This window comes from Carassius gibelio, chromosome B11 (genome assembly GCF_023724105.1).
Source record: "Carassius gibelio isolate Cgi1373 ecotype wild population from Czech Republic chromosome B11, carGib1.2-hapl.c, whole genome shotgun sequence".
NCBI classification, from domain to species: Eukaryota; Metazoa; Chordata; class Actinopteri; order Cypriniformes; family Cyprinidae; genus Carassius; species Carassius gibelio.
Window position 1 is genome coordinate 24523587 of NC_068406.1, and position 14770 is coordinate 24538356.

Sequence of the window (14770 nt, forward strand, 5' to 3'; positions counted from 1 at the left end):
ATGTATGTTTCTGGAATCCCTTCAGAAGTTCCACCTGTAAAAATTGAGTTCCCAAACTTAAGTAGCAGTGAAGATGATTATCCAGTTACATTTATTGAGCGATGTGAGGAATATCTAGCCATTCGACCACTGTCTAACTATGAAATAGTAGCTTCTCTTATCTCTGTTTTGAAGAACACAGCAAAAGACTGGTGGGTGGCTGGAAAGAGAAATTTACAGACCTGGGAGCAATTTAAGAAAGTCTTACTTCGTCCATTTTTAAATGAAGACTATGAAGATGAAACAGCCAGAAGGCTCATAGAGAGAAAACAAGGAGCGCAGGAGAGCATACGCGATTTTGCTTTTCACTGTAGAGCCCTTTGTTTAAAATGGAAAAAGAGTCAGAAAAAGAGATCTTGCAGTCCATTCTTAGAAACTGTAACCCCTGTTTGGCCAGCCTACTTCGTGGAACAGTACGAGATGCTGGTGAATTAGTCAGAATTGGCACACAAATTGAGAAAGATTTGGAGGAATCAAAAAGGTACTGAAATAATGTTAACTCTGAGGCTCAAAAGAAGAAGTTACAACTTAACAGAGAAACAGTTACTAAACCTCCCCATGCTAACACTACAGTAATGTAATCTAGCCAAAATTCTCCCATTCAAGATCAGAATATGATTACCTGTCTTACTGAGAAGCAGGTACCTACAAGCTGTCATCGATACAGGAGGTACCCTTTCTTTAATCCAGGAATCCTGTTGGAGACAATTGAACAATCATGAGGTACGGTAATCAAGTAATGGACAAACATTTCTGCTGGCAAATGGCCAAAGCCAAATAGCTTTGGGAAAATCTGACTGGGAGTGTGAACTTTAAGGTAAGCTGTTAAAGTTAACCCTGTATGTAATGAGAGACTCTGATCTAACCGTTCCAATCATTCTGGGTATTCATGAATCTTCCAAACCTTTACTCCACTTCTATCTTGCCCTACCTACACCACAAATTACAGAAGAAACATTACAGTCAATCAACCAACTCGTCCTGAAATCAGACTCTTCTAATCAATTTACAATTTCAACTAGAAAGTCTGATGAAAAGTTGGCCAACCGTTTGTACACGCACAATTGGACACTCAAAAATGGTAAAACACAGGATCATCATAACAGATGAAATTCCTGTTAGGAAGAGAGGATATAGAGTGTCAGCACCTAGACAACAGTTCATTGATAGATAAATTCAAGAGCTGTTAAGTAAGAATATTATTCGTCCCTCATTTTCTCCATGGGCTTCTCATGTTGTTATTGTACCTAAAAAAGGAGGTGATTTGAGATTATGTGTGGATAATCATGGACTAAATACAAAAACCCACTTGGATGGTTATCCCATGCCCCAGATCCAAGATATATTGGAATCTTTGTATGGAGCATCGATATTCAGCCCCTCTAGATCTGAAGAGCAGGTACTGGCAGTTAGAAATGGAGCCTGACAGTATTCACAAGACTGCATTTGTAATCCAATTTTAATTCTTGCGCCTTCCATTTGGCCTTAAAAACACTGCAGCATCATTTCAAAGGTTGATGGAGTTTGTTCTCAAAGACATTAGAGGGAAGTGTTGTTTTGTTTACATAGATGATATAGTAGTGTATTCAAAAAATGAACAAGAACACTTAGAACACCTGGATCAAGTCTTTAACTGTCTCCAACAAGCCAGTCTTGCGTTGAATCTTAAGAAGTGTAACCTTGTGCAACAGTTACTTACCTTTCTAGGCCATGTGGTATCCTCTGAAGGAATAAAAACAGACACTTCTAAAGTTGAAGCTATTTGTTATTTCCCAGTACCCCAGTCTCTCAAAGACTTACAAAGATTCTTGGGATTGGCTGGATGGTACCAACGTTTTATTCCAAATCTGTCTGAAAAAGCTGCACCACTTCATTCACTAAAGAAGAAGCAAGCTACACGGACATGGATTGAGTCATGTCAACAATCATTTGAAAAAAAATCAAACAAGACTTGTCAAGAGTTCCTGTTCTTATCCCTCCCGATTTCAACAAACCCTTCAAGGTACAAACTGATGCAAGTGAAATTGGCCTCGGAGCTGTGTTGACACAACAGATTGATGGACAAGAACATGTGATTGTATATGCATGTAGACTTCTTTGAGGAGCAGAGCAATCATACTCCGTATCTGAAAAAGAATGTCTTAGAAAAATGGAGAAATTGTTTGGAAAGAACACCATTTGAGGTAATCGCTGATCATGCCGCTCTAATTTGGGTATTCCAACATCCCAAGCCTTCATCCAGATTAACTCGATGGGCAATTTGAATTTTCGAAGGTTATGAGTTTAGGGTTAAGTAGAGAAAAGGACAGTGTAATGTTGTACCAGACACTTTATCCCGAAGTTTAGACCCTACCTCAACACACATGATTGCCATGGTCAAAGCCCCAGTAAATTTGCCTGTTGACTGGTCAGACATTGCCTCAGCACAACAGAATGATTTTAGTTTCTCTTTCAAGAAAAATACTGAGTTATTCTACATGCGATCTGCTTGAAAGATTTGGTTGCTTTTTATGGTCCATTTAAAAATGCTAGACTGAGTTTGTGGAAGTGTCTTCTTCTTTTAATTTCCTGACAAAATACAACCTTGACTTATCATGTGCATAACGCCACCTACTGTACTGGAGTATGTATAACCAAGAAAGAGAGAGAAGAAGGGGAAAAAAAGAAACAAAAACTTCTGAAATTGAAGGTCTTCTCAAATTTTAAATCTGTCTGACTCAGCATCATCACTCATCAATGTCAAAATGTTGGAGAAGGTTAATAAAATAAAAATATATATTTTTTTCATTCCAGATAAGGAGGGAGAAATGTTTACCCTCTGTGTTCCTTTTTGGTTTTGGTTTTCTTTTGAAAAAATAAGTGTGGGTGAGATTTAAAGATACGAGTTTTACATTTAGAAGACTCTTGATTGTTAAATCATTCAATACACACAATAAATGAAAGTACAAGACACCTGCAATCTATCTTAAACCCAACCATCATCTATATAGACAAACTAATTTTGATATTGCATTCAAACATACTCATTTAGCACAAGAAGGCCTAGAAAAACAGCGTTCCAGATGTTTTCTCAAACAGAGTACAGACTAGGAATAGGAAAGAAAATAAGAGACATTGAAAATATAGATGTGTTTTATATTTAGTTGTGTTAGTAAAGAGGTGTCCATACACTGAACAATTTTCACCATTCATTACAAAGAAATGGCAAGTAACACAATACAATAAAACATATAATCTTTCTTTAAGATACTGAGCTGTTTATAAATTCACACTATTATTTTTAAATAGTTTCACAATACCCTCAATTTTAAAACAGCTTCACAGAAAGCATATGTGCCAGTGTTTAAATGTCTAGAGAAACAGAACTCTACTGTAATATCAAAGCAGATGTTTTAATTCGTTTTCTGACTCGTTTTAAACAACAGCGTTTAGTTTCATCCAACTTCAGTTTATTTCCAGGTTTAAATTATGTCTGATTCTCTTTTAAGAAATCTTTGACCAGACTGCTTTTGCTTATATTTCACTTTCCACCTTTAAAAGATTTGGTTATTTTTCATTCATAAACACTGGTCTTCGTTTGTGGACTCAATTTTAATAAAACCAGCAGATATAATATGACTGTAGACTCTAGATTTGTTCCTGTAGGATTAGATTGATTTACATTTCGGATTCAAAATACAGCTACAACTTGTAATAATGCATGTGAAGTGAGTCAGGGATGTTACAGTTTTTTTTTCAACTATTTACACACTAATTCACTGTTTGTGATATTTTTAATGTGGTGCTTCATTTTGCAAGAGATGTGAGGCATTTTCCATTTTGTGTGAGCAATTCTTGGATTTGTGTGAAAAGTAAAAAAATAAATAAAGGCAAAGTTTAAAAAATGTAAGCAGTTGGAAAAAAATATTACAATGTATTACAATAAAATTGCATTTAAAATCTGAATTACATTATGTTCATGCATTGTGTGTGTGTGTATATATATATATATATATATATATATATATATATATATACACACACACACACACACACACACACACACAAACTGTAAATCATCAAGGAATCACTGTATATTTAAGGATCCCTGATTCTGGATCTTGTATTTTATCAATAGTATGTTGAACATAATGGGAGCAGTTCTGTAGCCATCTCTCAACAGCATCCTCTGACTTTTTCCTCTTCTCAGCCTGAGAGAGATCTGCAAATGACAAAGTAAACGGGAGAACTTCCGCCATTCCAAGAGAGTTACAATTGATTTGCAGCAGCTGGATGCAATAATCACATGCCAATGTGCATTGGCTCATTTTAGTTTAAACTCGAAGTAGATTGGTTTGTCTAAGAGAGATCCCAACTTCCTTCACAGAACGAGGGTTACCATATGTATCTGAGACGTTACTTCTAAAAGTGATCAGCAGATTTGGTTGCACTTTATGGTCTATTTAGAAATGCTGGCCTGAGTTGTGGATATAATAATGTTGTAAACCCACAGAGAGAATCTGACTATAGAGTTTGAGTTTCTGTTTTGCCATTATGTCCTCGACCAAATTACTGAACCTCATGTTGCATCGGGATGATTGTTCTTGCGTACTGTTAATCAGTTCAGATCAGGTAAAAAAAAAGATGAATAACTACTCATGAAGACAAAATTGATAGAAAAGTTTCTTAACACTAATGCAGAATCTCATAAAGAAAGAGAAACAGGAACATTGTCTATTGGCAATAGTGTAGTGATGTCTTCTGTCAAAGTGCTGAATTTGTGTAAAACATTTGAAACTGATGCAAATTATGCTTGGGCACATCTTTCATATTTGCAGAACAACCGTAAAAGCAGCCGTTTATTAAAGCAGTTTGCTCTCTTTGTTCCTCCTGTAAACAGTCCCAAATAAAAATAAAAGGGTATAATCAGATTCATATCAGCTGAGTCTTTTGTTTCTACAGTTAAGAGTTCAAGACAACAGATGATCATCAGCTTAAAATCATATTCAATTCGAGTTTATTTGTATAGTACCTTTCACAGTATAAATAGCTACAAAGCAACTTTACAAAATATTAAGTTTCCACAATATATTTAGTAATGGATTCTCAGGGGTGACCATGTTAAAGTGTTACATATAAAAACCATCATTGTGTGTTTTTCCTTATACAAACCAGAACTTCTGGTTATGATCACGGTCAACAGCACAACGATCTGCTGAATCTTTTCTTTTAGTTCAAGAGAAGGAGGCTACAAACTTACAGCACAAACAGCAACAAGCTATATTTACAGCACTTCTGATAAAAGAGGTCTTGGTTTGCCTGTATAAAATGTTTGAAATTAAATTGTGACTTTATCAGTACTGAATTGCATGCGTTAATGAATGCGTTAATGAATGCATGTGAAAGATAAATATCTGATTCTCAGTATGTTACCTGGAGCCCGTTTCACTAAGGAGGTTCAACCAACTCTGAGTTTAAACTTGAACCCTGAGTTGACTTAACCTGCGATGGGTTTCTGTTACAGAACAGCTGAAATGAGTTGGTTTAATCAACTCTAAATTGACTGACTGTGAGTTAAGCGCGTGCACCAAAACTAAAAAAAGCCATTATCAATGGAGTGCTAATATTTGTCGGATATTTGTCTTTCTAGCATGCATCAATGAAGTGTTTAAAAAGGGGGAGGAGACCGAAAGAAACTCTGGGTTTACCGAAGAAACCTGCTCCTAACCAGGTTTGGTTCATAGGTAACTGACTGTGAGTATAAGTTAGCTCTCTTTCAGAAACGGGCTTGATTTACCCTGCTTTCTCAGGTTTGACAAACCTCCCATTCTGAAACAGAAAACCTAGAGTTTCCCTCATTTCAGGGTTAACATACTCAGAGTTTTCACTTAACCTCCTTTGTAAAATGGCCTCCCGAGCTCTTGCCATAACCACACACAAAGGGTGTTTGTATTAAAACATATTTACACACAGTGCGTTTTTTGTTTTAGTAAATAGTGAAATGAGTCAGAAATATTAATATAGCTTCCTTCTCTTTGACCTGATCCCTGATTCTGGATCTTGTATTTTATCAATAGTATGTTGAACATAATGGTTGTAGTTCTGTAGCCATCTCTCAACAGCATCCACTGACTGTTGCCTCTTCTCAGCCTGAGAGAGATCTGGAAATGACAATGTAAATGTGAGAACAGAACAAATGTTAATTTTACAAATGCGCTTCAATGTGCGTTTTCTCTTTGGAAAACAAACTCTTTGTCTGCTCCAGTTGAACGACTCACCAAATGATGATTTAATGTCCTGGAAACTTTCCTGAACACCATCTATGATGAGACTTTCCCAACTGCTGAACTCTCTCTCCAGAAGAGTTTTAATCGGCTCTGGGACTGAAAGAAATGAATGCATAATATTCATGTTCATACAACAGACATTTGATTCTTAGTCTGAACCCACTCAGATTAATTCATGACACCTCATAAACAACTGCTGACCCTTTATCCATATGTCAACTTAATTATATGCTTACTAGACACAAATATATAAATAAATTCCACTTACTGTTGTCCTGTTGAGGTGCACTGGTTGCTTGTAATGGTCTGTGAGAATCAGGAGGTTTTTCTTTATCCACTGAAACACCATTATGAAATTGTTAATTACAGAAATATATTTACAAATTATACCGGACAACACAACAGTGATGGAAAACTTACATTCAATAGATTTATTCATACTCTGAGAGTCCTGAAGGTTTAGATCCAAGATATCCATGCATAACTTTTCTATCTTCCTTCTTATCTCTTCAGCTTTTCTCTTAAACCCTTCGTCCAGAAAGTTGCAGACATCCTTCAGTCGGATCTGTATATTCAGATCCTCCTGTTTGTTCGTTTCCTCACCGCTTTTCTCATTACCGTTTTTCTGTGTTTTGAGATGAAATGAGCTGTTTTCTGCCGCCATCTCATCAATCTTCTGGAGCAGCTCTGTGACTTGATCTCGATTGTTCTTGTCTGTGTTGTCAAAGAGGTGATATCTGTTCCTGCATTTCTCAATCAGCCACTGAAGAGCTTCACCTTCACTCTCAATGTGCTGCTCGATTGAGATGTTTTTAAATCTATCGCCCCACGTGAACAAAACTATTGTGTGTTTCCAGACGTCGTCTCCCAGGATAGATATATTTTGTTCAGTGATCCTCTTTTGTTCTTCCTGAAATGCTGTATCTGCTGGAATCACGAGCAGTATGGCATGAGGGGGCTTCTCACATGATGAAACACTTCCTATGATCGCAGATCTAATGAAATCTGGGTTGAGATCAGATGTGAAGTACTTCCACCAGCCTGGAGTGTCCAAAACAGTAATCTTCCTTCCGTCTACATCTCCAAACCTTCTCGTACATTCTCCGGTTTTTCCTCCTATCGCAAATTCATCTTGGTTCAAGATGGTGTTTCCAGCTGAACTCTTTCCACCAAGAACCCATCCCAGCAAAACAACTCTGATCTCCTCAAGACGACGCACCCATGCTGAAATAAAAGGACAGTTGTGATGAAAAACTAAATGATCTGCATCTAAGGGGCTGTTTACACCTGATATTCAAAGCTGTAAACATTCTTGAAAATAATCCTGGTAATGGTCTTTTTATTCAAAATAATTAAATAAATCAAAGGAATTTAATGCATTTAAGAGAACAGAGAAAAAAGAACAGTGAAATAGCAGGAAGTAATCCATTTGAACTTCTTGCAAATAATATTTTTATTTTGAAATAGCCTATGAATACATTCACACTTATCCATATGCTATTCACAAAGAGCGCGTTTTGCTTTGAAAATGGGGAAAAACACAAAGTCTCACTATGTGTTTTAAAAGTTGAACTTGTCACATTTGTAGAGTACTGTGGGTAAGACACTTCAAAAGACACAAGCTCAACTATTAAAATGTCCTTTTCAAAATGGTCTCTCGCAGTTTGAGTTTGGATTCTATGAAAGAACTCTGGCATTCCTTGGACGAGCACAGCTGCTTTTCTACTGTCAACTACATAATTTGTCTAATAACGTGGCTAGTGAGTACTAGTGAGATGGACTACCCTCATTGTGAGCACATTAGTATTGACTTGCTACCCTAGTAGAACACTTTCTTTCATGAAATTGGTCCCACCCTTCACACTCTCCCATTTCTCCCCACCCTGGAGCCTTAGAGGAGCAGTCAGTGGAGTCAGAGGGCTGAGCACACAGGCTCAAGTGAGCTTTCACTGGCACAGGTAATGATGTGGCTTCTTATTGGTGGATCTGAAATATGCTTATCCAGATAGGCCCCCAACCCAGCACAGACCGTTCTTGATATTTGTGTTCTAAGGTGGTATCCTCTGAAGGAATAAAAACAGACACTTCTAAAGTTGAAGCTATTTGTGATTTCCCAGTACCCCAGTCTCTCAAAGACTTACAAAGATTCTTGGGATTGGCTGGATGGTACCAACGTTTTATTCCAAATCTGTCTGAAAATGCTGCACCACTTCATTCACTAAAGAAGAAGCAAGCTACATGGACATGAATTGAGTCATGTCAACAATCATTTGAAAAAAAATCAAACAAGACTTGTCAAGAGTTCCTGTTCTTATCCCTCCCGATTTCAACAAACCCTTCAAGGTGCAAACTGCCCTTCTAAGTTCCAATTCGGATTGGGGGCACTGTGTGAGGGCAGACCAGTGTAAGTCTCCTAGTCCAGCCTGGTGAAATGCCTGCATTATATACAGCCTGGAAATAATGGTGGTTTTTCAGGCCTCAGTAACCTTCCTACCAGGCCTGAAGAGACATCATATCCTCTTCTGGTTAGGCAACATGAAAGTGGTGGACTTCATAAATCACCACACCTCCTATCATGGGCACAGTGCAACCTGTGCAAATGCACAAATTGTCAAGTTGACCTCTTCACCTCAGAAGACAACACTTGTTGATCAATGGCCCAATGCATGCCTGTAAACTTTCACTCTGATCGCTCTGCTCCAGCAGGTCATCAGACGAATCTGGGAGTTGAGATGCTCAGTCCTTCTAGTGGCTCCACCAGGCAGAACCGATTGTGGTTCTCCAAGTTAGTTTAGCTGGTGCCTGCGTCATTCTTGGTCTTGGTCAATTTCACTGAGAAAGGACCTCCTCTCTCAAGCAAAAGGGACAGATTGGCACCCCCAGCCGGAGTTGTGAAGCCAACACTTGTGGCTCTTTGATGGGCAGGCTTCAAGTATTACTCGTTTGAAGTAATGGTGCTTAAATAACATTATCCAGAAAAGCAAATCCCCTGTTATGTTTGTACTGGCTACTGTATACAGGCCACCAGGGCACTATAAAGACTTTATTAAAGAGTTTGCTGATTTTACATCCAAACTAGTTCTGGCTGCAGATGAAGTTTTAATAGTTGGTGATTTTAATATCCATGTCGATAATGAAAAAGATGCATTGGGATCAGCATTTATAGACATTCTGAACTCTTTTGGTGTTAGACAACACGTCTCAGGACCTACTCATTGTCGAAATCATACTCTAGATTTAATACTGTCACATGGAATTTATGTTGATGTTGTTGAAATTACGCAGCCAAGTGATGACATCTAAGTACTAGTGCCACTACTCTTCAAGCTTTACATGTTACCCTTGGGAGATATCATCAGGAAACATGGTGTTAGCTTTCACTGTTTTGCTGATGATACTCAGCTCTATATTTCTTTGCGGCCCGGTGAAGCACACCAATTTGAAAAGCGAATAGAATGCATAGTCGATATAAAAAACTGGATGACGAGTAATTTCTTACTGCTATATTCTGAAAAAACATAAATGTTAATTAAAGGACCTAAAAACTCTACATGTAATAAGCTAGAAGACTTGATATTCTTCGTCATCAATTAGGAACTAGGTGTGCTATTTGATAGAAATCTTTCCTTAGAAACCCACATCTCTAGCATTTGTAAAACTTAATTTTTCCATCTCAAAAATATATCTAAATGATGGCCTATGCTCTCGATGTCAAATGCAGAAATGTTAATCCATGCATTTATGACCTCAAGGTTAGATTATTGTCAAGTCAAGTCTGGTTTATTGTCAATTCTTCCACATGTACAGTACATACATACAGAGAATCGAAATTGTGGTACTCTCAAACCCCCGGTGCATGCAAATAACATTAACAGTAGAGCCTAAAAATCTAGATCAAATATAAAATATAAGATACAACTATACAATAAGGGAATGTAAAAAAGACATAATAAAAATAAAAATAAAGTAAAATAAAGCAGTGCAAGGCACATGGCAGATAGAGTGCAAATCAGTGAAGTGGACAAACAGTGCAGAGAAAAGATTTTTATTGCAAAAAATAAGCTTATTCAGTCTGATAAATTGACAAAAGGCTCAAGAGCAGTTATTTTATTTAACTGATTGATGAGGTAGTAGAATAACGTCAGTTCCATGGTGAATGAGGTAGTGAGCAGAACAATGCTGCACAAAGTGACTGGTGCATGCCATTGTATATTAGTGTGGGGGGGGGGGACCTTGGGATGTGGGATCTGGGGGGGGGGGGGGGGGGGGTAATAGTTCAGTGGTCCCTGGGGCAGAAGAGAGACAGGGGGGGGGGCAAGTTCGGTAGTTCGGCAGCTTCCTGATGGATGAAGCTGTCCTTCAGTCTGCTGGTCCTGGCCTGGAGACTCCGCAGTCTCCTCCCTGATGGCAGCAGACTGAAGAAGCTGTGTGATGGGTGTGTGGGATCACCTGTGATGCAGAGGGCTTTGCGAGTGAGACAGGTTCCGTAAATGTCCTGGAGGGAGGGGAGAGAGACACCAATGATCTTCTCAGCTGCTCTCACTATGCGTTGCAGAGTCTTTCGGCAGGACGCCTTGCAAGCCCCATACCACACAGTGATGCAGCTCATCAGGATGCTCTCAATGGTGCCTCTTTAGAAGGTGCACATGATGGGGGGTGGGGCTCTAGCTCTTCTCACCTCACTCCTGTAGTTTGTCACATCTTTGTTGCTAGTGAGACCCACCACAGTCATGTCATCCACAAACTTAATGAAGAGGTTGGGGTTGTGTGAGGGTGTGCAGTCGTGGGTCAGCAGAGTGAAGAGGAGGAGGCTCAGCACACATCCTTGGGGGCCCCCAATTTAATGCTTTACTGGTTGGTTGTTCTGCATACGTAGTAAACAAACTACAGCTAGTACAGCTAGATAATACCTAGAATATCAAAATCAACTGCGGGCAGCAGATCCTTTCCCTATTTGGCGCCTAAACTGTGAAATAACCTACCTAACATTGTTCGGGAGGCAGACACACTCTTGCAGTTTAAATCTAGATTAAAGACCCATCTCTTTAACCTGGCTTACACAAAACACACTAATATGCTTTTAATATCCAAATCCGTTAAAGGATTTTTAGGTTGCATTAATAAGGTAAACCTGAACCTGGGAACACTTCCAATAATACTTGGTTTACTTGCTACATCATTAGAAGAATAGCATCTACGCTAATATTTGTCTGTTTCTCTCTTATTCTGAGGTCACCGTGGCCACCAGATCCAGTCTGTATCCAGATCAGAGAGTCACTGCAGTCGCCCGGATCCAGTACGTATCCAGACCAGATGGTGGATCAGCACCTAGAAAAGTCCTCTACAGCATTGAAAGAAAGCGGAGACCAGAACAACTAGAGCCACAGATACAGATCCCCTGTAAAGACCTTGTCTCAGACGATCACCGGGACAAGACCACAGGAAACAGATGATTCTTCTGCACAATCTGACTTTGCTGCAGTCTGGAATTGAACTACTGGTTTCGTCTGGTCAGAGGAGAACTGGCCCCCAAACCAAATGGTTTTTTCTCCATACTGTCACCATTGGAGTTTTGGTTCCTTGCCTCTGGCTTGCTTAGATGGGGTATCTTAATTTACATCATTACTCATCATTACATGACATCACTGAATTCAATGATGAACTGCCTTTAACTGTCATTTTGCATTATTGACACACTGTTTTCCAAATGAATGTTGTTCAGTTGCTTTGACGCAATGTGTTTTGTTTAAAGCACTATATAAATAAAGGTGACTTGACTTGACTTGATGGTAGCCTTAGTCGTTAAGTTCTCGAGGGAATCCAGGAGACTAAATCCACCTCGCCCTAATACTGTTCCAACCTGTGATCTATCCATAGTCCTCAGAGCACTTTAAGGCCCTCCGTTTAAGTCACTTCAGATGGCCGACTTGGGGCCTCTGTTGCTTAAGACTGCCCTCTTTGTGGCTTCAACATCGGTCAAGTGAGTAGGTGACCTGCAGGTGCTCTAACTGGATGCCAGTTACAAAGAAGAGATTATCCTGCTAAATAGTGGATACCTTTGCACTGGCTTATGCCTCAGTAGGCTTGCAGTGACTGATTGGAGTCGGGGCTCATTCCACCAGGTCAAAGGCCTCCTCCTGGGCATTTGTTAGGTTTTACAACCTGGACATCCCTGCCCTTCAGGCATGGATTTAGTCCACCTAGCCATTTTGTAGCCCTGCTGGTGATTAAGGCTATTTCTCTGGGGAGAAATCGATTCCTGGTTACTAGTGCCCATGTTCCCTTAGGACCCTCACCCTGGGCACACTAGGGCTGGGCTCGCAGGACAGCTTTTTTTTCTGTGCTTATAGCACAGCAATATTGAATACATTTTTTACCTAGTTCTTTGAGATAACAGATAAAGACCATGGAAAATTGTCCACTAAACCCAAAACTACAAATGGAAAATTTAGAATTACTTTTAAATTATATGGATCATGCAAATCATTCATCTCATATTATTTCAACATCAGGTATTTTGTATCATTGGATATTAACATTGATCATGAAACATTTCTATCGTAAAACCATTGTCAAAAATTAAATGTTCAGCTGGTCCAGTGAAATATTTTCTCAAACTCTTTCCATTTTAAAAACTGAAGCGTTGCATTGGAATTCAGAAAAAGTAAAGCAAATTAAAAAGAACAATAAAGCCCCGTCCTCTTCAATTTGATTAATCTTGGACATTTTGACATTGGCTAGCTCTGTTAAGACAGTTGAGGCAGACCATATTAACGTTTAAATATTAAAACTTTTTTCAACAAACTTAATTTTAAATGAATATCACCTACCGAAATTTGCAGAACAACTGCAATGCACCTTTATCTTACCTTTTTCTTTAACTATTGTCCGTTCCTCCTGTACTCTGGATTTTCTAGAATTTGCTCTGGTCTGAATTTCCTCCCACTGCTCATTGACTTCATTTACTTTTTCCAGGTCAATATGAAAGTGCTTGCCTTTACTCCTCTTCACAATTCCTTCTATTTTCTTGAACAGCTCTTTGACTTGGGTTCGGTCGTAATGGTTTGAATTATTAAAAACATGATATTTATTTTCACATTTTTCAATAAGCCGCTTGAGTGCAGACCCCTCCTCCTGAATACGCTGCTCTAAGTTTTCTGGTTTAATTAAATCTCCTCTTGTGAAGATGACGAGGGTGTGAGTCCAGACATTGGGACCCAGCAGCTCCACATAATCCTTCAGAAATCTTCCGTCAGGGTCAGTAAATGCCGAATCTGCCCGAATCACAATCAGAACCACATGAGGTCCAGGAGAAATCAGAGAAATCTTGCGAATGAGCTGCAGTTTGGAGAGATTGGAATAATCTATTGGATTGAAGGTTTTCCACCAGCCAGGAGTTTCAACAAGACTGAGTCTCCTGTCATCAATAATCCCTTCTCTCTTTACATCTTCATCTCCTTCAGCTTCTGTTCTGGTTTCCAGTATAGTGTTGATCACCGATGTTTTCCCAGAGTGTTGCTTTCCAATCAGCACTGCTCTCAACTCTGAGACAAAACGAGAAGAACATGCAACTTTATATTGTGATAATCTAATATTATTTTTAACACTGAAGCTTTGTCAGATTTCTGTCATCCCGGCAGCTCAACACAAGGACACTGAAAAGTCAAACTCGAAATTTCATTTAAAATTTTGATGATGTGATTTACTAAAGCATACTTTAATATATTATGTAATATTTTAATATATTATATATAATTTTTTATAATTTAGATTAAAAAAAAAAACACAAACGTAAAACGTTTGCAGTAAACATTTACATGTATGGTATAATTGTAGATACAAAGCACAACACCAAGGACTAAACAGATTTTTTTACAGAAAAAAGCATCTAGTTTTAATCCAAAGTGCATGTTAGTTTAATTTCTTAAAATAAATGTCTGTAAACTTTACCTTGTTTTATCGTAATTTTGTCCATGTTTTTTATCCAAAACAACAAGTAAAATATAACTGTAAGGAAAGAAAAAATTTAAATAACAAAATTGTATACAAATAGTAGAAATCTGTCAGACCGACACCCAGAATTAACACAAGTTCACTTAATCTTACTGTAGCTTTACTGTGCTCAGAAACAAGACTGCACCTTAAACTCACATCTATGACCAGAATATCAGGTTATTCTAGTCTCATGACTGAAAATGTGTAAAGGTCACTTATATTTTTCAGTGTTTTATAAAGTGCATACGACTAGAATAAAATAAAACAAGTAGCTGGTGAATGGTATGTAATAGAACTTAACCTCATCAGTTTTACCTTAAAGCTACAGTATGAATATACAGTATGAAAACCATTTGTTTACTTTGAATCAGTGAGCTGTGATTATGATTGTGCAGTTAAATGTTAATTATTACGGTTGGTGAAGATAAATGATGTGATCATTATCTATCTATTATCAATATCACCTTCTT